This window comes from Mobula birostris, chromosome 3 (assembly GCF_030028105.1).
Source record: "Mobula birostris isolate sMobBir1 chromosome 3, sMobBir1.hap1, whole genome shotgun sequence".
In the NCBI taxonomy this organism is placed as follows: Eukaryota; Metazoa; Chordata; class Chondrichthyes; order Myliobatiformes; family Myliobatidae; genus Mobula; species Mobula birostris.
Window position 1 is genome coordinate 107,788,417 of NC_092372.1, and position 26,505 is coordinate 107,814,921.

The window sequence follows — 26,505 nt, forward strand, 5'->3', positions numbered from 1 at the left end:
ACATCTGATCAGAGTCACTTTGTGCTTTGTCACTGCATCTGATCAGAGTCAGTGTGTGCTCAGTCACCATCAGATCACAGTCAGTGTGTGCTCGGTCACAAAATCTGATCACAGTCACTGTGTGTTCGCTCACTACATCTGATCACAGTCACTGTGTGCTCAGTCAGAACTTCTGATCACAGTCACTGTGTGCAGGGACACTACATCAGATCACAGTCACTGTGTGCTCAGTCAGTACATCGGACCACAGTCACTGTGTGCTCGGTCACTACATCTGACCACAGTCACTGTGTGCGCAGTCACCATCTGATCACAGTCACTGTGTGCTCGGTCACCATCTGATCACAGTCAGTGTGTGCTCGGTCACAAAATCTGATCACAGTCACTGTGTGTTCGGTCACCACATCTGATCACATTCACTGTGTGCTCTGTCACCATTTGATCACAGTCACTGTGTGCTTGATCACAACATCTGATCAGAGTCACTGTGTGCTCTGTGACTGCATCTGATCAGAGTTACTGTGTGCTCAGTCACTATCTGATCACAGTCAGTGTGTGCTCGGTCACAAAATCTGATCACAGTCACTGTGCGTTCGCTCACTACATCTGATCACAGTCACTGTGTGCTCAGTCAGAACTTCTGATCACAGTCACTGTGTGCAAGGAAACTACATCTGATCACAGTCACTGTGTGCTCAGTCACTACATCGGAGCACAGTCACTGTCTGCTCGGTCACCATCTGATCACGGTCACAGTGTGCTCGATCACTACATCTGATCACATTCCCTGTGGGCGCAGTCACCATCTGATCACAGTCACTGTGTGCTCGGTCACAAAATCTGATCACAGTCACTGTGTGCGCAATCACCATCTGATCACAGTCACTGTGTGCTTGATCACAACATCTGATCAGAGTCACTTTGTGCTTTGTCACTGCATCTCATCAGAGTCACTGTGTGCTTGTCACCATCTGATGACAGTCAGTGTGTGCTCGGTCACAAAATCTGATCACAGTCACTGTGTGTTCGCTCACTACATCTGATCACAGTCACTGTGTGCTCAGTCAGAACTTCTGATCACAGTCAATGTGTGCAAGTACACTACCTCAGATCACCGTCACTGTGTACTCAGTCACTACATCGGACCACAGTCACAGTGTGCTCAGTCACCATCTGATCACAGTCACTGTGTGCTCGGTCACTATATCTGATCACATTCACTGTGTGCTCAGTCACCATCTGATCACAGTCGCTGTGTGCTCAGTCACTACATCTGATCACATTCACTGTGTGCTCGGTCACTACATCTGACCACAGTCACTGTGTGCGCAGTCACCATCTGATCACAGTCACTGTGTGCTCGGTCACAAAATCTGATCACAGTCACTGTGTGTTCAGTGATTACATCTGATCAGAGTCACTGTGTGATCTATCACTACATTTGATCACTGTCACTGTGTGCTGGGTTACTGCATCTGATAACAGTCACTGTTTGCTCGGTCAGCATCTGATCACAGTCACTGGGTGCTCGGTCACCACATCTGATCACATTCACTGTGTGCTCTGTCACCTTCTGATCACAGTCACTGTGTGCTTGATCACAACATCTGATCAGAGTCACTTTGTGCTCTGTCACTGCATCTGATCAGAGTCACTGTGTGCTCAGTCACCATCTGATCACAGTCAATGTGTGCTCGGTCACAAAATCTGATCACAGTCACTGTGTGTTCGCTCACTACATCTGATCACAGTCACTGTGTGCTCAGTCAGAACTTCTGATCACAGTCACTGTGTGCAAGGAAGCTACCTCAGATCACCGTCACTTTGTACTAGTCACTACATCGGCCCACAGTCACAGTGTGCTCAGTCACCATCTGATCACATTCACTGTGTGCTCTGTCACCTTCTGATCACAGTCACTGTGTGCTTGATCACAACATCTGATCAGAGTCAGGTTGTGCTCTGTCAGTGCATCTGATCAGAGTCACTGTGTGCTCAGTTACCATCTGATCACAGTCAGTGTGTGCTCGGTCACAAAATCTGATCACAGTCACTGTGTGCTCAGTTACCATCTGATCACAGTCACTGTGTGCTCGGTCACTACATCTGACCACAGTCACTGTGTGCGCAGTCACCATCTGATCACAGTCACTGTGTGCTCGGTCACAAAATCTGATCACAGTCACTGTGTGTTCAGTGATTACATCTGATCAGAGTCACTGTGTGATCTATCACTACATTTGATCACTGTCACTGTGTGCTGGGTTACTGCATCTGATAACAGTCACTGTTTGCTCGGTCAGCATCTGATCACAGTCACTGGGTGCTCGGTCACCACATCTGATCACATTCACTGTGTGCTCTGTCACCTTCTGATCACAGTCACTGTGTGCTTGATCACAACATCTGATCAGAGTCACTTTGTGCTCTGTCACTGCATCTGATCAGAGTCACTGTGTGCTCAGTCACCATCTGATCACAGTCAATGTGTGCTCGGTCACAAAATCTGATCACAGTCACTGTGTGTTCGCTCACTACATCTGATCACAGTCACTGAGTGCTCAGTCAGAACTTCTGATCACAGTCACTGTGTGCAAGGAAGCTACCTCAGATCACCGTCACTTTGTACTAGTCACTACATCGGACCACAGTCACAGTGTGCTCAGTCACCATCTGATCACATTCACTGTGTGCTCTGTCACCTTCTGATCACAGTCACTGTGTGCTTGATCACAACATCTGATCAGAGTCAGGTTGTGCTCTGTCACTGCATCTGATCAGAGTCACTGTGTGCTCAGTTACCATCTGATCACAGTCAGTGTGTGCTCGGTCACAAAATCTGATCACAGTCACTGTGTGCTCAGTTACCATCTGATCACAGTCACTGTGTGCTCGGTCACTACATCTGACCACAGTCACTGTGTGCGCAGTCACCATCTGATCACAGTCACTGTGTGCTCGGTCACAAAATCTGATCACAGTCACTGTGTGTTCAGTGATTACATCTGATCAGAGTCACTGTGTGATCTATCACTACATTTGATCACTGTCACTGTGTGCTGGGTTACTGCATCTGATAACAGTCACTGTTTGCTCGGTCAGCATCTGATCACAGTCACTGGGTGCTCGGTCACCACATCTGATCACATTCACTGTGTGCTCTGTCACCTTCTGATCACAGTCACTGTGTGCTTGATCACAACATCTGATCAGAGTCAGGTTGTGCTCTGTCACTGCATCTGATCAGAGTCACTGTGTGCTCAGTTACCATCTGATCACAGTCAGTGTGTGCTCGGTCACAAAATCTGATCACAGTCACTGTGTGTTCGCTCACTACTTCTGATCACAGTCACTGTGTGTTCGCTCACTACATCTGCTCAAAGTCACGGTGTGCTCAGTCACAACATCTGACCACAATCACTGTGTGCTCAGTGACTACATATGATCAGAGTCACTGTGTGCTCGATCACTACATCTGATCACATTCACTGTGAGCTCAGTCACTGCATCAGATCACAGTCACCGTGTGCTCGTTCACTATATCTGAACACATTCACTGCCTGCAAGGACACTACATCAGATCACAGTCACTGTGTGCTCGGTCAATACATCTGACCACAGTCACTATGTGCTCAGTCACAATCTGATCAGAGTCACTGTGTGCTGAGTGACTACATCTGATCAGAGTCACTGCGTGCTCGGTCACTACATCTGATCACAGTCACTGTGTGCTAGGTCACTACATCTGATCACAGTCACTGTGTGCAAGGACACTACATCAGATCACAGTCACTGTGTGCTCGGTCACTACATCTGATCACAGTCACTGTGTGTTCGCTCACTACATCTGATCACATTCACTGTGTGCTCTGTCACCTTCTGATCACAGTCACTGTGTGCTTGATCACAACATCTCATCAGAGTCACTGTGTGCTCTGTGACTGCATCTGATCAGAGTTACTGTGTGCTCAGTTACTATCTGATCACAGTCAGTGTGTGCTCGGTCACAAAATCTGATCACAGTCACTGTGTGCTCGGTCATAAAATCTGATCACAGTCACTGGTGTGTTCGCTCACTGCATCTGATCACAGTCACTGTGTGCTCAGTCAGAACTTCTGATCACAGTCACTGTGTGCAAGGAAACTACATCAGATCACAGTCACTGTGTGCTCAGTCACTACATCGGACCACAGTCACTGTGTGCTCGGTCACCATCTGATCACCGTCACTGTGTGCTCGATCACTACATCTGATCACATTCACTGTGTGCAAGGACACTACATCAGATCACAGTCACTGTGTGCTCGGTCACTACATCTGACCACAGTCACTGTGCGCGCAGTCACCATCTGATCACAGACACTGTGTGCTCGGTCACAAAATCTGATCACAGTCACTGTGTGTTCGCTCACTACACCTGATCACAATCACTGTGTGCTCAGTGACAACGTCTGATCACAGTCACTGTGTGCAAGGAAACTACCTCAGATCACCGTCACTGTGTACTAGTCACTACATCGGACCACAGTCACAGTGTGCTCAGTCACCATCTGATCACAGTCACTGCGTGCTCGGTCACTACATCTGATCACAGTCACTGTGTGTTCAGTGACTACATCTGATCAGAGTCATTGTGTGATCTATCACTACATTTGATCACTGTCACTGTGTGCTGGGTCACTGCATCTGATAACAGTCACTGTTTGATCGGTCAGCATCTGATCACATCCACTGTTTGCTCTGTCACCTTCTGATCACAGTCAGTGTGTGCTCGGTCACAAAATCTGATCACAGTCACTGTGTGTTCGCTGACTACATCTGATCACAGTCACTGTGTGCTCAGTCAGAACTTCTGATCACAGTCACTGTGTGCTCAGCCATTACATCGGACCAAAGTCACTGTGTGCTCAGTCACCATCTGATCACAGTCACTGTGTGCTCGGTTACAAAATCTGATCACAGTCACTGTGTGTCACTCACTACACCTGATCACAGTCACTGTGTGCTTAGTCAGAACTTCTGATCACAGTCACTGTGTGCTCAGTCACTACATCGGACCACAGTCATTCTGTGGTCGGTCACCATCTGATCACGGTCACTGTGCGCTCGATCACTACATCTGATCACATTCACTGTGTGCAAGGACACTACATCAGATCACAGTCACTGTGTGCTCGGTCACTACATCTGACCACAGTCACTGTATGCGCAGTCACCATCTGATCACAGTCACTGTGTGCTCGGTCACAAAATCTGATCACCGTCACTGTGTGTTCGCTCACTACACCTGATCACAGTCACAGTGTGCTCAGTCACCATCTGATCACAGTCACTGTGTGCTCGGTCACTACATCTGATCATAGTCACTGTGTGTTCAGTGATTACATCTGATCAGAGTCGCTGTGTGATCTATCACTACATTTGATCACTGTCACTGTGTGCTGGGTCACTGCATCTGATAACAGTCACTGTTTGTTCGGTCAGCATCGGATCACAGTCACTGGGTGCACGGTCACCACATCTGATCACATTCACTGTGTGCGTAGTCAACATCTGATCACAGTCACTGTGTGCTCGGTCACAAAATCTGATCACAGTCACTGTGTGTTTGGTCACCACATCTGATCACATTCACTGTGTGCTCTGTCACTGTCTGATCACAGTCACTGTGTGCTTGATCACAACATCTGATCAGAGTCACTTTGTGCTCTGTCACTGCATCTGATCAGAGTCACTGTGTGCTCAGTCACCATCTGATCACAGTCGCTGTGTGCTCACTCACTACATCTGATCACATTCACTGTGTGGAAGGACACTACATCAGATCACAGTCACTGTGTGCTCGGTCACTACATCTGACCACAGTCACTGTGTGCGCAGTCACCATCTGATCACAGTCACTGTGTGCTCGGTCACAAAATCTGATCACAGTCACTGTGTGTTCGCTCACTACACCTGATCACAGTCACAGTGTGCTCAGTCACCATCTGATCACAGTCACTGTGTGCTCGGTCACTTCATCTGATCACAGTCACTGTGTGTTCAGTGATTACATCTGATCAGAGTCACTGTGTGATCTATCACTACATTTGATCACTGTCACTGTGTGCTGGGTCACTGCATCTGATAACAGTCACTGTTTGCTCGGGCAGCATCTGATGACAGTCACTGGGTGCTCGGTCACCACATCTGATCACATTCACTGTGTGCTCTGTCACCTTCTGATCACAGTCACTGTGTGCTTGATCACAACATCTGATCAGAGTCACTTTGTGCTCTGTCACTGCATCTGATCAGAGTCACTGTGTGCTCAGTCACCATCTGATCACAGTCAATGTGTGCTCGGTCACAAAATCTGATCACCGTCACTGTGTGTTCGCTCTCTACATCTGATCACAGTCACTGTGTGCTCAGTCAGAACTTCTGATCACAGTCACTGTGTGCAAGGAAACTACATCAGATCACAGTCACTGTGTGCTCAGTCACTACATCGGACCACAGTCACTGTGTGCTCGGTCACCATCTGATCACAGTCACTGTGTGCTCGATCACTACATCTGATCACATTCACTGTGAGCAAGGACACTACATCAGATCACAGTCACTGTGTGCTCGGTCACTACAGCTGACCACAGTCACTGTGTGCGCAGTCACCATCTGATCACAGTCACTGTGTGCTCGGTCACAAAATCTGATCACAGTCACTGTGTGTTCGCTCACTACACCTGATCACAATCACTGTGTGCTCAGTGACAACATCTGATCACAGTCACTGTGTGCAAGGAAACTACCTCAGATCACCATCACTGTGTACTAGTCACTACATCGGACCACAGTCACAGTTTGCTCAGTCACCATCTGATCACATTCACTGTGTGCTCTGTCACCTTCTGATCACAGTCACTGTGTGCTTGATCACAACATCTGATCAGAGTCACTTTGTGCTCTGTCACTGCATCCGATCAGAGTCACTGTGTGCTCAGTCACCATCTGATCACAGTCAGTGTGTGCTCGGTCACAAAATCTGATCACAGTCACTGTGTGTTCGCTCACTACTTCTGATCACAGTCACTGTGTGTTCGCTCACTACATCTGCTCAAAGTCACGGTGTGCTCAGTCACAACATCTGATCACATTCACTGTGTGCTCTGTCAACTTCTGATCACAGTCACTGTGTGCTTGATCACAACATCTCATCAGAGTCACTGTGTGCTCTGTGACTGCATCTGATCAGAGTTACTGTGTGCTCAGTTACTATCTGATCACAGTCAGTGTGTGCTCGGTCACAAAATCTGATCACAGTCACTGTGTGCTCGGTCATAAAATCTGATCACAGTCACTGTGTGTTCGCTCACTGCATCTGATCACAGTCACTGTGTGCTCAGTCAGAACTTCTGATCACAGTCACTGTGTGCAAGGAAACTACATCAGATCACATTCACTGTGTGCTCAGTCACTATCTGATCACAGTCAGTGTGTGCTCGGTCACAAAATCTGATCACAGTCACTGTGTGTTCGCTCACTACATCTGATCACAGTCATTGTGTGCTCAGTCAGAACTTCTGATCACATTCACTGTGTGCAAGGACACTACGTCAGATCACAGTCACTGTGTGCTCGGTCACTACATCTGAACACAGTCACTGTGTGCGCAGTCACCATCTGATCACAGTCACTGTGTGCTCGGGCACAAAATCTGATCACAGTCACTGTGTGTTCACTCACTACACCTGATCACAGTTACTGTGTGCTCAGTGACAACATCTGATCATAGTCACTGTGTGCAAGTACACTACCTCAGATCACCGTCACTGTGTACTCAGTCACTACATCGGACCACAGACACAGTGTGCTCAGTCACCATCTGATCACATTTACTGTGTGCTCTGTCACCTTCTGATCACAGTCACTGTGTGCTTGATCACAACATCTGATCAGAGTCACTGTGTGCTCTGTGACTGCATCTGATCAGAGTTACTGTGTGCTCAGTCACTATCTGATCACAGTCAGTGTGTGCTCGGTCACAAAATCTGATCACATTCACTGTGTGTTAGCTCACTACATCTGATCACAGTCACTGTGTGCTCAGTCACTACATCAGATCACAGTCACTGTGTGCTCAGTCACTACATCGGACCACAGTCACTGTGTGCTCGGTCACCATCTGATCACCGTCACTGTGTGCTCGGTCACAAAATCTGATCACATTCACTGTGTGTTAGCTCACTACATCTGATCACAGTCACTGTGTGCTCGGTCACAAAATCTGATCACAGTCACTGTGTGTTCGCTCACTACACCTGATCACAGTCACAGTGTGCTCAGTCACCATCTGATCAGAGTCACTGTGTGCTCGGTCACTTCATCTGATCACAGTCACTGTGTGTTCAGTGATTACATCTGATCAGAGTCACTGTGTGATCTATCACTACATTTGATCACTGTCACTGTGTGCTGGGTCACTGCATCTGATAACAGTCAGTGTTTGCTCGGTCAGCATCTGATCACAGTCACTGGGTGCTCGGTCACCACATCTGATCACATTCACTGTGTGCTCTGTCACCTTCTGATCACAGTCACTGTGTGCTTGATCACAACATCTGATCAGAGTCACTTTGTGCTCTGTCACTGCATCTGATCAGAGTCACTGTGTGCTCAGTCACCATCTGATCACAGTCAATGTGTGCTCGGTCACAAAATCTGATCACCGTCACTGTGTGTTCGCTCACTACATCTGATCACAGTCACTGTGTGCTCAGTCAGAACTTCTGATCACAGTCACTGTGTGCAAGGAAACTACATCAGATCACAGTCACTGTGTGCTCAGTCACTACATCGGACCACAGTCACTGTGTGCTCGGTCACCATCTGATCACAGTCACTGTGTGCTCGATCACTACATCTGATCACATTCACTGTGAGCAAGGACACTACATCAGATCACAGTCACTGTGTGCTCGGTCACTGCAGCTGACCGCAGTCACTGTGTGCGCAGTCACCATCTGATCACAGTCACTGTGTGCTCGGTCACAAAATCTGATCACAGTCACTGTGTGTTCGCTCACTACACCTGATCACAATCACTGTGTGCTCAGTGACAACATCTGATCACAGTCACTGTGTGCAAGGAAACTACCTCAGATCACCATCACTGTGTACTAGTCACTACATCGGACCACAGTCACAGTTTGCTCAGTCACCATCTGATCACATTCACTGTGTGCTCTGTCACCTTCTGATCACAGTCACTGTGTGCTTGATCACAACATCTGATCAGAGTCACTTTGTGCTCTGTCACTGCATCCGATCAGAGTCACTGTGTGCTCAGTCACCATCTGATCACAGTCAGTGTGTGCTCGGTCACAAAATCTGATCACAGTCACTGTGTGTTCGCTCACTACTTCTGATCACAGTCACTGTGTGTTCGCTCACTACATCTGCTCAAAGTCACGGTGTGCTCAGTCACAACATCTGATCACATTCACTGTGTGCTCTGTCACCTTCTGATCACAGTCACTGTGTGCTTGATCACAACATCTCATCAGAGTCACTGTGTGCTCTGTGACTGCATCTGATCAGAGTTACTGTGTGCTCAGTTACTATCTGATCACAGTCAGTGTGTGCTCGGTCACAAAATCTGATCACAGTCACTGTGTGCTCGGTCATAAAATCTGATCACAGTCACTGTGTGTTCGCTCACTGCATCTGATCACAGTCACTGTGTGCTCAGTCAGAACTTCTGATCACAGTCACTGTGTGCAAGGAAACTACATCAGATCACAGTCACTGTGTGCTCAGTCACTACATCGGACCACAGTCACTGTGTGCTCGGTCACCATCTGATCACCGTCACTGTGTGCTCGATCACTACATCTGATCACATTCACTGTGTGCAAGGACACTACATCAGATCACAGTCACTGTGTGCTCGGTCACTACATCTGACCACAGTCACTGTGTGCGCAGTCACCATCTGATCACAGACACTGTGTGCTCGGTCACAAAATCTGATCACAGTCACTGTGTGTTCGCTCACTACACCTGATCACAATCACTGTGTGCTCAGTGACAACGTCTGATCACAGTCACTGTGTGCAAGGAAACTACCTCAGATCACCGTCGCTGTGTACTAGTCACTACATCGGACCACAGTCACTGTGTGCTCAGTCAGAACTTCTGATCACAGTCACTGTGTGCAGGGATACTACATCAGATCACAGTCACTGTGTGCTCAGTCACGACATCGGACGACAGTCACTGTGTGCTCAGTCACCATCTGATCACAGTCACTGTGTGCTCGGTCACTATATCTGATCACAGTCAGTGTGTGCTCGGTCACAAAATCTGATCACAGTCACTGTGTCTTCGCTCACTACATCTGATCACAGTCACTGTGTGCTCAGTCAGAACTTCTGATCACATTCACTGTGTGCAAGGACACTACATCAGATCACAGTCACTGTGTGCTCGGTCACTACATCTGAACACAGTCACTGTGTGCGCAGTCACCATCTGATCACAGTCACTGTGTGCTCGGTCACAAAATCTGATCACAGTCACTGTGTGTTCACTCACTACACCTGATCACAGTTACTGTGTGCTCAGTGACAACATCTGATCATCGTCACTGTGTGCAAGTACACTACCTCAGATCACCGTCACTGTGTACTCAGTCACTACATCGGACCACAGACACAGTGTGCTCAGTCACCATCTGATCACATTTACTGTGTGCTCTGTCACCTTCTGATCACAGTCACTGTGTGCTTGATCACAACATCTGATCAGAGTCACTGTGTGCTCTGTGACTGCATCTGATCAGAGTTACTGTGTGCTCAGTCACTATCTGATCACAGTCAGTGTGTGCTCGGTCACAAAATCTGATCACTGTCACTGTGTGTTCGCTCACTACATCTGATCACAGTCACTGTGTGCTCAGTCAGAACTTCTGATCACAGTCACTGTGTGCAAGGAAACTACATCTGATCACAGTCACTGTGTGCTCAGTCACTACATCAGATCACAGTCACTGTGTGCTCAGTCACTACATCGGACCACAGTCACTGTGTGCTCGGTCACCATCTGATCACCGTCACTGTGTGCTCGATCACTACATCTGATCACATGCACTGTGTGCAAGGACACTACATCAGATCACAGTCACTGTGTGCTCGGTCACTACATCTGACCACAGTCACTGTGTGCGCAGTCACCATCTGATCACAGACACTGTGTGCTCGGTCACAAAATCTGATCACAGTCACTGTGTGTTCGCTCACTACATCTGATCACAGTCACTGTGTGCTCAGTCAGAACTTCTGATCACAGTCACTGTGTGCAGGGACACTACATCAGATCACAGTCACTGTGTGCTCAGTCACTACATCGGACCACAGTCACTGTGTGCTCGGTCACTACATCTGACCACAGTCACTGTGTGCGCAGTCACCATCTGATCACAGTCACTGTGTGCTCGGTCACAAAATCTGATCACAGTCACTGTGTGTTCACTCACTACAACTGATCACAGTTACTGTGTGCTCAGTGACAACATCTGATCATAGTCACTGTGTGCAAGTACACTACCTCAGATCACCGTCACTGTGTACTCAGTCACTACATCGGACCACAGTCACAGTGTGCTCAGTCACCATCTGATCACAGTCACTGCGTGCTCGGTCACTACATCTGATCACAGTCACTGTGTGTTCATTGTCTACATCTGATCAGAGTCATTGTGTGATCTATCACTACATTTGATCACTGTCACTGTGTGCTGGGTCACTGCATCTGATAACAGTCAATGTTTGCTCGGTCAGCATCTGATCACAGTCACTGGGTGCTCGGTCACCACATCTGATCACATCCACTGTGTGCTCTGTCACCTTCTGATCACAGTCACTGTGTGCTTGATCACAACATCTGATCAGAGTCACTTTGTCCTCTGTCACTGCATCTAATCAGAATTACTGTGTGCTCAGTCACCATCTGATCACAGTCACTGTGTGTTCGCTCACTACATCTGATCACAGTCACTGGGTGCTCAGTCAGAACTTCTGATCACAGTCACTGTGTGCAGGGACACTACATCAGATCACAGTCACTGTATGCTCAGTCACTACATCGGACCACAGTCACTGTGTGCTCAGTCACCATCTGATCACAGTCACTGTGTGCTCGGTTACAAAATCTGATCACAGTCACTGTGTGTTCACTCACTACATCTGATCACAGTTACTGTGTGCTCAGTGACAACATCTGATCATAGTCACTGTGTGCAAGTACACTACCTCAGATCACCGTCACTGTGCACTCAGTCACGACATCGGACCACAGTCACAGTGTGCTCAGTGACCAGCTGATCACATTCACTGTGTGCTCTGTCACCTTCTGATCACAGTCACTGTGTGCTTGATCACAACATCTGATCAGAGTCACTTTGTGCTCTGTCACTGCATCTGATCAGAGTCACTGTGTGCTCAGTCACCATCTGATCACAGTCAGTGTGTGCTCGGTCACAAAATCTGATCACAGTCACTGTGTGTTCGGTCACCACATCTGATCACATTCACTGTGTGCTCTGTCACCATCTGATCACAGTCACTGTGTGCTTGATCACAACATCTGATCAGAGTCACTGTGTGCTCTGTGACTGCATCTGATCAGAGTTACTGTGTGCTCAGTCACTATCTGATCACAGTCAGTGTGTGCTCGGTCACAAAATCTGATCACAGTCACTGTGCGTTCGCTCACTACATCTGATCACAGTCACTGTGTGCAAGGAAACTACATCTGATCACAGTCACTGTGTGCTCAGTCACTACATCGGAGCACAGTCACTGTGTGCTCGGTCACCATCTGATCACGGTCACAGTGTGCTCGATCACTACATCTGATCACATTCACTGTGTGCAAGGACACTACATCAGATCACAGTCACTGTGTGCTCGGTCACTACATCTGACTACAGTCACTGTGGGCGCAGTCACCATCTGATCACAGTCACTGTGTGCTCGGTCACAAAATCTGATCACAGTCACTGTGTGTTCACTCACTACACCTGATCACAGTCACATTGTGCTCAGTCACCATCTGATCACAGTCACTGTGTGCTCGGTCACTACATCTGATCATAGTCACTGTGTGTTCAGTGATTACATCTGATCAGAGTCGCTGTGTGATCTATCACTACATTTGATCACTGTCACTGTGTGCTGGGTCACTGCATCTGATAACAGTCACTGTTTGCTCGGTCAGCATCTGATCACAGTCACTGGGTGCTCGGTCACCACATCTGATCACATTCACTGTGTGCTCTGTCACCTTCTGATCACAGTCACTGCGTGCTTGATCACAACATCTGATCAGAGTCACTTTGTGCTCTGTCACGGCATCTGATCAGAGTCACTGTGTGCTCAGTCACCATCTGATCGCAGTCAATGTGTGCTCGGTCACAAAATCTGATCACAGTCACTGTGTGTTCGCTCACTACATCTGATCACAGTCACTGTGTGCTCAGTCAGAACTTCTGATCACAGTCACTGTGTGCAAGGAAGCTACCTCAGATCACCGTCACTTTGTACTAGTCACTACATCGGACCACAGTCACAGTGTGCTCAGTCACCATCTGATCACATTCACTGTGTGCTCTGTCACCTTCTGATCACAGTCACTGTGTGTTTGATCACAACATCTGATCAGAGTCAGTTTGTGCTCTGTCACTGCATCTGATCAGAGTCACTGTGTGCTCAGTCACCATCTGATCACAGTCAGTGTGTGCTCGGTCACAAAATCTGATCACAGTCACTGTGTGCTCGGTCACAAAATCTGATCACAGTCACTGTGTGTTCGCTCACTGCATCTGATCACAGTCACTGTGTGCTCAGTCAGAACTTCTGATCACAGTCACTGTGTGCAAGGAAACTACATCAGATCACAGTCACTGTGTGCTCAGTCACTACATCGGACCACAGTCACTGTGTGCTCGGTCACCATCTGATCACCGTCACTGTGTGCTCGATCACTACATCTGATCACATTCACTGTGTGCAAGGACACTACATCAGATCACAGTCACTGTGTGCTCGGTCACTACATCGGACCACAGTCACAGTGTGCTCAGTCACCATCTGATCACAGTCACTGCGTGCTCGGTCACTACATCTGATCACAGTCACTGTGTGTTCATTGTCTACATCTGATCAGAGTCATTGTGTGATCTATCACTACATTTGATCACTGTCACTGTGTGCTGGGTCACTGCATCTGATAACAGTCACTGTTTGCTCGGTCAGCATCTGATCACAGTCACTGGGTGCTCGGTCACCACATCTGATCACATCCACTGTGTGCTCTGTCACCTTCTGATCACAGTCACTGTGTGCTTGATCACAACATCTGATCAGAGTCACTTTGTCCTCTGTCACTGCATCTAATCAGAATCACTGTGTGCTCAGTCACCATCTGATCACAGTCACTGTGTGTTCGCTCACTACATCTGATCACAGTCACTGGGTGCTCAGTCAGAACTTCTGATCACAGTCACTGTGTGCAGGGACACTACATCAGATCACAGTCACTGTATGCTCAGTCACTACATCGGACCACAGTCACTGTGTGCTCAGTCACCATCTGATCACAGTCACTGTGTGCTCGGTTACAAAATCTGATCACAGTCACTGTGTGTTCACTCACTGCACCTGATCACAGTTACTGTGTGCTCAGTGACAACATCTGATCATAGTCACTGTGTGCAAGTACACTACCTCAGATCACCGTCACTGTGCACTCAGTCACGACATCGGACCACAGTCACAGTGTGCTCAGTGACCAGCTGATCACATTCACTGTGTGCTCTGTCACCTTCTGATCACAGTCACTGTGTGCTTGATCACAACATCTGATCAGAGTCACTTTGTGCTCTGTCACTGCATCTGATCAGAGTCACTGTGTGCTCAGTCACCATCTGATCACAGTCAGTGTGTGCTCGGTCACAAAATCTGATCACAGTCACTGTGCGTTCGCTCACTACATCTGATCACAGTCACTGTGTGCTCAGTCAGAACTTCTGATCACAGTCACTGTGTGCAAGGAAACTACATCTGATCACAGTCACTGTGTGCTCAGTCACTACATCGGAGCACAGTCACTGTGTGCTCGGTCACCATCTTATCACGGTCACAGTGTGCTTGATCACTACATGTGATCACATTCACTGTGTGCAAGGACACTACATCAGATCACAGTCACTGTGTGCTCGGTCACTACATCTGACTACAGTCACTGTGGGCGCAGTCACCATCTGATCACAGTCACTGTGTGGTCGGTCACAAAATCTGATCACAGTCACTGTGTGTTCACTCACTACACCTGATCACAGTTACAGTGTGCTCAGTCACCATCTGATCACAGTCACTGTGTGCTCGGTCACTACATCTGATCATAGTCACTGTGTGTTCAGTGATTACATCTGATCAGAGTCGCTGTGTGATCTATCACTACATTTGATCACTGTCACTGTGTGCTGGGTCACTGCATCTGATAACAGTCACTGTTTGCTCGGTCAGCATCGGATCACAGTCACTGGGTGCTCGGTCACCACATCTGATCACATTCACTGTGTGCGCAATCACCATCTGATCACAGTCACTGTGTGCTCGGTCACAACATCTGATCACAGTCACTGTGTGTTTGGTCACCACATCTGATCACATTCACTGTGTGCTCTGTCACCGTCTGATCACAGTCACTGTGTGCTTGATCACAACATCTGATCAGAGTCACTTTGTGCTTTGTCACTGCATCTCATCAGAGTCACTGTGTGCTCAGTCACCATCTGATCACAGTCAGTGTGTGCTCGGTCACAAAATCTGATCACAGTCACTGTGTGTTCGCTCACTACATCTGATCACAGTCACTGTGTGCTCAGTCAGAACTTCTGATCACAGTCAATGTGTGCAAGTACACTACCTCAGATCACCGTCACTGTGTACTCAGTCACTACATCGGACCACAGTCACAGTGTGCTCAGTCACCATCTGATCACAGTCACTGTGTGCTCGGTCACTATATCTGATCACATTCACTGTGTGCTCAGTCACCATCTGATCACAGTCGCTGTGTGCTCAGTCACTACATCTGATCACATTCACTGTGTGCTCGGTCACTACATCTGACCACAGTCACTGTGTGCGCAGTCACCATCTGATCACAGTCACTGTGTGCTCGGTCACAAAATCTGATCACAGTAACTGTGTGTTCGCTCACTACACCTGATCACAGTCACAGTGTGCTCAGTCACCATCTGATCACAGTCAATGTGTGCTCGGTCACAAAATCTGATCACAGTCACTGTGTGTTCAGTGATTACATCTGATCAGAGTCACTGTGTGATCTATCACTACATTTGATCACTGTCACTGTGTGCTGGGTCACTGCATCTGATAACAGTCACTGTTTGCTCTGTCACCTTCTGATCACAGTCACTGCGTGCTTGATCACAACATCTGATCAGAGTCACTTTGTGCTCTGTCACTGCATCTGATCAGAGTCACTGTGTGCTCAGTCACCATCTGATCACAGTCAATGTGTGCTCGGTCACAAAATCTGATCACAGTCACTGTGTGTTCGCTCACTACATCTGATCACAGTCACTGTGTGCTCAGTCAGAACTTCTGATCACAGTCACTGTGTGCAAGGAAGCTACCTCAGATCACCGTCACTTTGTACTAGTCACTACATCGGACCACAGTCACAGTGTGCTCAGTCACCATCTGATCACATTCACTGTGTGCTCTTTCACCTTCTGATCACAGTCACTGTGTGTTTGATCACAACATCTGATCAGAGTCAGTTTGTGCTCTGTCACTGCATCTGATCAGAGTCACTGTGTGCTCAGTCACCATCTGATCACAGTCAGTGTGTGCTCGGTCACAAAATCTGATCACAGTCACTGTGTGTTCGCTCACTACTTCTGATCACAGTCACTGTGTGTTCGCTCACTACATCTGCTCAAAGTCACGGTGTGCTCAGTCACAACATCTGACCACAATCACTGTGTGCTCAGTGACTACATATGATCAGAGTCACTGTGTGCTCGATCACTACATCTGATCACATTCACTGTGAGCTCAGTCACTGCATCAGATCACAGTCACCGTGTGCTCGTTCACTATATCTGAACACATTCACTGCGTGCAAGGACACTACATCAGATCACAGTCACTGTGTGCTCGGTCAATACATCTGACCACAGTCACTATGTGCTCAGTCACAATCTGATCAGAGTCACTGTGTGCTGAGTGACTACATCTGATCAGAGTCACTGCGTGCTCGGTCACTACATCTGATCACAGTCACTGTGTGCTAGGTCACTACATCTGATCACAGTCACTGTGTGCAAGGACACTACATCAGATCACAGTCACTGTGTGCTCGGTCACTACATCTGATCACAGTCACTGTGTGTTCGCTTACTACATCTGATCACATTCACTGTGTGCTCTGTCACCTTCTGATCACAGTCACTGTGTGCTTGATCACAACATCTCATCAGAGTCACAGTGTGCTCTGTGACTGCATCTGATCAGAGTTACTGTGTGCTCAGTTACTATCTGATCACAGTCAGTGTGTGCTCGGTCACAAAATGTGATCACAGTCACTGTGTGCTCGGTCACAAAATCTGATCACAGTCACTGTGTGTTCGCTCACTGCATCTGATCACAGTCACTGTGTGCTCAGTCAGAACTTCTGATCACAGTCACTGTGTGCAAGGAAACTACATCAGATCACAGTCACTGTGTGCTCAGTCACTACATCGGACCACAGTCACTGTGTGCTCGGTCACCATCTGATCACCGTCACTGTGTGCTCGATCACTACATCTGATCACATTCACTGTGTGCAAGGACACTACATCAGATCACAGTCACTGTGTGCTCGGTCACTACATCTGACCACAGTCACTGTGTGCGCAGTCACCATCTGATCACAGACACTGTGTGCTCGGTCACAAAATCTGATCACAGTCACTGTGTGTTCGCTCACTACACCTGATCACAATCACTGTGTGCTCAGTGACAACGTCTGATCACAGTCACTGTGTGTTCAGTGACTACATCTGATCAGAGTCATTGTGTGATCTATCACTACATTTGATCACTGTCACTGTGTGCTGGGTCACTGCATCTGATAACAGTCACTGTTTGCTCGGTCAGCATCTGATCACAGTCACTGGGTGCTCGGTCACCACATCTGATCACATCCACTGTGTGCTCTGTCACCTTCTGATCACAGTCACTGTGTGCATGATCACAACATCTGATCAGAGTCACTTTGTCCTCTGTCACTGCATCTTATCAGAATCACTGTGTGCTCAGTCACCATCTGATCACAGTCAGTGTGTGCTCGGTCACAAAATCTGATCACAGTCACTGTGTGTTCGCTGACTACATCTGATCACAGTCACTGTGTGCTCAGTCAGAACTTCTGATCACAGTCACTGTGTGCAGGGACACTACATCAGATCACAGTCACTGTGTGCTCAGTCACTACATCGGACCACAGTCACTGTGTGCTCAGTCACCATCTGATCACAATCACTGTGTGCTCGGTTACAAAATCTGATCACAGTCACTGTGTGTCACTCACTACACCTGATCACAGTCACTGTGTGCTTAGTCAGAACTTCTGATCACAGTCACTGTGTGCAAGGAAACTACGTCTGATCACAGTCACTGTGTTCTCGGTCACAAAATCTGATCACAGTCACTGTGTGTTCGCTCACTACACCTGATCACAGTCACAGTGTGCTCAGTCACCATCTGATCACAGTCACTGTGTGCTCGGTCACTACATCTGATCATAGTCACTGTGTGTTCAGTGATTACATCTGATCAGAGTCGCTGTGTGATCTATCACTACATTTGATCACTGTCACTGTGTGCTGGGTCACTGCATCTGATAACAGTCACTGTTTGCTCGGTCAGCATCGGATCACAGTCACGGGGTGCACGGTCACCACATCTGATCACATTCACTGTGTGCGTAGTCAACATCTGATCACAGTCACTGTGTGCTCTGTCACTACATCTGATCATAGTCACTGTGTGTTCAGTGATTACATCTGATCAGAGTCGCTGTGTGATCTATCACTACATTTGATCACTGTCACTGTGTGCTGGGTCACTGCATCTGATAACAGTCACTGTTTGCTCGGTCAGCATCGGATCACAGTCACGGGGTGCACGGTCACCACATCTGATCACATTCACTGTGTGCGTAGTCAACATCTGATCACAGTCACTGTGTGCTCTGTCACTGTCTGATCACAGTCACCGTGTGCTTGATCACAACATCTGATAAGAGTCACTTTGTGCTCTGTCACTGCATCTGATCAGAGTCACTGTGTGCTCAGTCACCATCTGATCACAGTCGCTGTGTGCTCACTCACTACATCTGATCACATTCACTGTGTGCAAGTGCACTACCTCAGATCACCGTCACTGTGTGCTCAGTCACCATCTGATCACAGTCGCTGTGTGCTCACTCACTACATCTGATCACATTCACTGTGTGGAAGGACACTACATCAGATCACAGTCACTGTGTGCTCGGTCACTACTTCTGACCACAGTCACTGTGTGCGCAGTCACCATCTGATCACAGTCACTGTGTGCTCGGTCACAAAATCTGATCACAGTCACTGTGTGTTCGCTCACTACACCTGATCACAGTCACAGTGTGCTCAGTCACCATCTGATCACAGTCGCTGTGTGCTCGGTCACTGCATCTGATCACAGTCACTGTGTGTTCAGTGATTACATCTGATCAGAGTCACTGTGTGCTCAGTCACCATCTGATCACAGTCGCTGTGTGCTCAGTCACTACATCTGATCACATTCACTGTGTGCTCGGTCACTACATCTGACCACAGTCACTGTGTGCGCAGTCAGCATCTGATCACAGTCACTGTGTGCTCGGTCACAAAATCTGATCACAGTAACTGTGTGTTCGCTCACTACACCTGATCACAGTCACAGTGTGCTCAGTCACCATCTGATCACAGTCAATGTGTGCTCGGTCACAAAATCTGATCACAGTCACTGTGTGTTCAGTGATTACATCTGATCAGAGTCACAGTGTGATCTATCACTACATTTGATCACTGTCACTGTGTGCTGGGTCACTGCATCTGATAACAGTCACTGTTTGCTCGGTCAGCATCTGATCACAGTCACTGGGTGCTCGGTCACCACATCTGATCACATTCACTGTGTGCTCTGTCGCCTTCTGATCACAGTCACTGTGTGCTTGATCACAACATCTGATCAGAGTCACTTTGTGCTCTGTCACTGCATCTGATCAGAGTCACTGTGTGCTCAGTCACCATCTGATCACAGTCAATGTGTGCTCGGTCACAAAATCTGATCACAGTCACTGTGTGTTCGCTCACTACATCTGATCACAGTCACTGTGTGCTCAGTCAGAACTTCTGATCACAGTCACTGTGTGCAGGGACACTACATCAGATCACAGTCACTGTGTGCTCAGTCACTACATCGGACCACAGTCACTGTGTGCTCAGTCACCATCTGATCACAGTCACTGTGTGCTCGGTTACAAAATCTGATCACAGTCACTGTGTGTCACTCACTACACCTGATCACAGTCACTGTGTGCTTAGTCAGAACTTCTGATCACAGTCACTGTGTGCAAGGAAACTACGTCTGATCACAGTCACTGTGTGCTCAGTCACTACATCGGACCACAGTCACTGTGTGCTCGGTCACCATCTGATCACGGTCACTGTGCGCTCGATCACTACATCTGATCACATTCACTGTGTGCAAGGACACTACATCAGATCACAGTCACTGTGTGCTCGGTCACTACATCTGACCACAGTCACTGTGTGCGCAGTCACCATCTGATCACAGTCACTGTGTGCTCGGTCACAAAATCTGATCACAGTCACTGTGTGTTCGCTCACTACACCTGATCACAGTCACAGTGTGCTCAGTCACCATCTGATCACAGTCACTGTGTGCTCGGTCACTACATCTGATCATAGTCACTGTGTGTTCAGTGATTACATCTGATCAGAGTCGCTGTGTGATCTATCACTACATTTGATCACTGTCACTGTGTGCTGGGTCACTGCATCTGATAACAGTCACTGTTTGCTCGGTCAGCATCGGATCACAGTCACGGGGTGCACGGTCACCACATCTGATCACATTCACTGTGTGCGTAGTCAACATCTGATCACAGTCACTGTGTGCTCGGTCACAAAATCTGATCACAGTCACTGTGTGTTTGGTCACCACATCTGATCACATTCACTGTGTGCTCTGTCACTGTCTGATCACAGTCACCGTGTGCTTGATCACAACATCTGATAAGAGTCACTTTGTGCTCTGTCACTGCATCTGATCAGAGTCACTGTGTGCTCAGTCACCATCTGATCACAGTCGCTGTGTGCTCACTCACTACATCTGATCACATTCACTGTGTGCAAGTACACTACCTCAGATCACCGTCACTGTGTGCTCAGTCACCATCTGATCACAGTCGCTGTGTGCTCACTCACTACATCTGATCACATTCACTGTGTGGAAGGACACTACATCAGATCACAGTCACTGTGTGCTCGGTCACTACTTCTGACCACAGTCACTGTGTGCGCAGTCACCATCTGATCACAGTCACTGTGTGCTCGGTCACAAAATCTGATCACAGTCACTGTGTGTTCGCTCACTACACCTGATCACAGTCACAGTGTGCTCAGTCACCATCTGATCACAGTCACTGTGTGCTCGGTCACTGCATATGATCACAGTCACTGTGTGTTCAGTGATTACATCTGATCAGAGTCACTGTGTGCTCAGTCACCATCTGATCACAGTGGCTGTGTGCTCAGTCACTACATCTGATCACATTCACTGTGTGCTCGGTCACTACATCTGACCACAGTCACTGTGTGCGCAGTCACCATCTGATCACAGTCACTGTGTGCTCGGTAACAAAATCTGATCACAGTAACTGTGTGTTCGCTGACTACACCTGATCACAGTCACAGTGTGCTCAGTCACCATCTGATCACAGTCAATGTGTGCTCGGTCACAAAATCTGATCACAGTCACTGTGTGTTCAGTGATTACATCTGATCAGAGTCACTGTGTGATCTATCACTACATTTGATCACTGTCACTGTGTGCTGGGTCACTGCATCTGATAACAGTCACTGTTTGCTCGGTCAGCATCTGATCACAGTCACTGGGTGCTCGGTCACCACATCTGATCACATTCACTGTGTGCTCTGTCACCTTCTGATCACAGTCACTGTGTGCTTGATCACAACATCTGATCAGAGTCACTTTGTGCTCTGTCACTGCATCTGATCAGAGTCACTGTGTGCTCAGTCACCATCTGATCACAGTGAATGTGTGCTCGGTCACAAAATCTGATCACAGTCACTGTGTGTTCGCTCACTACATCTGATCACAGTCACTGTGTGCTCAGTCAGAACTTCTGATCACAGTCACTGTGTGCAAGGAAGCTACCTCAGATCACCGTCACTTTGTACTAGTCACTACATCGGACCACAGTCACAGTGTGCTCAGTCACCATCTGATCACATTCACTGTGTGCTCTGTCACCTTCTGATCACAGTCACTGTGTGCTTGATCACAACATCTGATCAGAGTCAGTTTGTGCTCTGTCACTACATCTGATCACATTCACTGTGTGCTCTGTCACCTTCTGATCACAGTCACTGTGTGCTTGATCACAACATCTCATCAGAGTCACAGTGTGCTCTGTGACTGCATCTGATCAGAGTTACTGTGTGCTCAGTTACTATCTGATCACAGTCAGTGTGTGCTCGGTCACAAAATGTGATCACAGTCACTGTGTGCTCGGTCACAAAATCTGATCACAGTCACTGTGTGTTCGCTCACTGCATCTGATCACAGTCACTGTGTGCTCAGTCAGAACTTCTGATCACAGTCACTGTGTGCAAGGAAACTACATCAGATCACAGTCACTGTGTGCTCAGTCACTACATCGGACCACAGTCACTGTGTGCTCGGTCACCATCTGATCACCGTCACTGTGTGCTCGATCACTACATCTGATCACATTCACTGTGTGCAAGGACACTACATCAGATCACAGTCACTGTGTGCTCGGTCACTACATCTGACCACAGTCACTGTGTGCGCAGTCACCATCTGATCACAGACACTGTGTGCTCGGTCACAAAATCTGATCACAGTCACTGTGTGTTCGCTCACTACACCTGATCACAATCACTGTGTGCTCAGTGACAACGTCTGATCACAGTCACTGTGTGCAAGGAAACTACCTCAGATCACCGTCACTGTGTACTAGTCACTACATCGGACCACAGTCACAGTGTGCTCAGTCACCATCTGATCACAGTCACTGCGTGCTCGGTCACTACATCTGATCACAGTCACTGTGTGTTCAGTGACTACATCTGATCAGAGTCATTGTGTGATCTATCACTACATTTGATCACTGTCACTGTGTGCTGGGTCACTGCATCTGATAACAGTCACTGTTTGCTCGGTCAGCATCTGATCACAGTCACTGGGTGCTCGGTCACCACATCTGATCACATCCACTGTGTGCTCTGTCACCTTCTGATCACAGTCACTGTGTGCATGATCACAACATCTGATCAGAGTCACTTTGTCCTCTGTCACTGCATCTTATCAGAATCACTGTGTGCTCAGTCACCATCTGATCACAGTCAGTGTGTGCTCGGTCACAAAATCTGATCACAGTCACTGTGTGTTCGCTGACTACATCTGATCACAGTCACTGTGTGCTCAGTCAGAACTTCTGATCACAGTCACTGTGTGCAGGGACACTACATCAGATCACAGTCACTGTGTGCTCAGTCACTACATCGGACCACAGTCACTGTGTGCTCGGTCACCATCTGATCACAGTCACTGTGTGCTCGGTCACAAAATCTGATCACAGTCACTGTGTGTCACTCACTACACCTGATCACAGTCACTGTGTGTTTAGTCAGAACTTCTGATCACAGTCACTGTGTGCAAGGAAACTACGTCTGATCACAGTCACTGTGTTCTCGGTCACTACATCTGACCACAGTCACTGTTTGCGCAGTCACCATCTGATCACAGTCACTGTGTGCTCGGTCACAAAATCTGATCACAGTCACTGTGTGTTCGCTCACTACACCTGATCACAGTCACAGTGTGCTCAGTCACCATCTGATCACAGTCACTGTGTGCTCGGTCACTACATCTGATCATAGTCACTGTGTGTTCAGTGATTACATCTGATCAGAGTCGCTGTGTGATCTATCACTACATTTGATCACTGTCACTGTGTGCTGGGTCACTGCATCTGATAACAGTCACTGTTTGCTCGGTCAGCATCGGATCACAGTCACGGGGTGCACGGTCACCACATCTGATCACATTCACTGTGTGCGTCGTCGACATCTGATCACAGTCACTGTGTGCTCTGTCACTACATCTGATCATAGTCACTGTGTGTTCAGTGATTACATCTGATCAGAGTCGCTGTGTGATCTATCACTACATTTGATCACTGTCACTGTGTGCTGGGTCACTGCATCTGATAACAGTCACTGTTTGCCGGTCAGCATCGGATCACAGTCACGGGGTGCACGGTCACCACATCTGATCACATTCACTGTGTGCGTAGTCAACATCTGATCACAGTCACTGTGTGCTCTGTCACTGTCTGATCACAGTCACCGTGTGCTTGATCACAACATCTGATAAGAGTCACTTTGTGCTCTGTCACTGCATCTGATCAGAGTCACTGTGTGCTCAGTCACCATCTGATCACAGTCGCTGTGTGCTCACTCACTACATCTGATCACATTCACTGTGTGCAAGTGCACTACCTCAGATCACCGTCACTGTGTGCTCAGTCACCATCTGATCACAGTCGCTGTGTGCTCACTCACTACATCTGATCACATTCACTGTGTGGAAGGACACTACATCAGATCACAGTCACTGTGTGCTCGGTCACTACTTCTGACCACAGTCACTGTGTGCGCAGTCACCATCTGATCACAGTCACTGTGTGCTCGGTCACAAAATCTGATCACAGTCACTGTGTGTTCGCTCACTACACCTGATCACAGTCACAGTGTGCTCAGTCACCATCTGATCACAGTCGCTGTGTGCTCGGTCACTGCATCTGATCACAGTCACTGTGTGTTCAGTGATTACATCTGATCAGAGTCACTGTGTGCTCAGTCACCATCTGATCACAGTCGCTGTGTGCTCAGTCACTACATCTGATCACATTCACTGTGTGCTCGGTCACTACATCTGACCACAGTCACTGTGTGCGCAGTCACCATCTGATCACAGTCACTGTGTGCTCGGTCACAAAATCTGATCACAGTAACTGTGTGTTCGCTCACTACACCTGATCACAGTCACAGTGTGCTCAGTCACCATCTGATCACAGTCAATGTGTGCTCGGTCACAAAATCTGATCACAGTCACTGTGTGTTCAGTGATTACATCTGATCAGAGTCACTGTGTGATCTATCACTACATTTGATCACTGTCACTGTGTGCTGGGTCACTGCATCTGATAACAGTCACTGTTTGCTCGGTCAGCATCTGATCACAGTCACTGGGTGCTCGGTCACCACATCTGATCACATTCACTGTGTGCTCTGTCGCCTTCTGATCACAGTCACTGTGTGCTTGATCACAACATCTGATCAGAGTCACTTTGTGCTCTGTCACTGCATCTGATCAGAGTCACTGTGTGCTCAGTCACCATCTGATCACAGTCAATGTGTGCTCGGTCACAAAATCTGATCACAGTCACTGTGTGTTCGCTCACTACATCTGATCACAGTCACTGTGTGCTCAGTCAGAACTTCTGATCACAGTCACTGTGTGCAGGGACACTACATCAGATCACAGTCACTGTGTGCTCAGTCACTACATCGGACCACAGTCACTGTGTGCTCAGTCACCATCTGATCACAGTCACTGTGTGCTCGGTTACAAAATCTGATCACAGTCACTGTGTGTCACTCACTACACCTGATCACAGTCACTGTGTGCTTAGTCAGAACTTCTGATCACAGTCACTGTGTGCAAGGAAACTACGTCTGATCACAGTCACTGTGTGCTCAGTCACTACATCGGACCACAGTCACTGTGTGCTCGGTCACCATCTGATCACGGTCACTGTGCGCTCGATCACTACATCTGATCACATTCACTGTGTGCAAGGACACTACATCAGATCACAGTCACTGTGTGCTCGGTCACTACATCTGACCACAGTCACTGTGTGCGCAGTCACCATCTGATCACAGTCACTGTGTGCTCGGTCACAAAATCTGATCACAGTCACTGTGTGTTCGCTCACTACACCTGATCACAGTCACAGTGTGCTCAGTCACCATCTGATCACAGTCACTGTGTGCTCGGTCACTA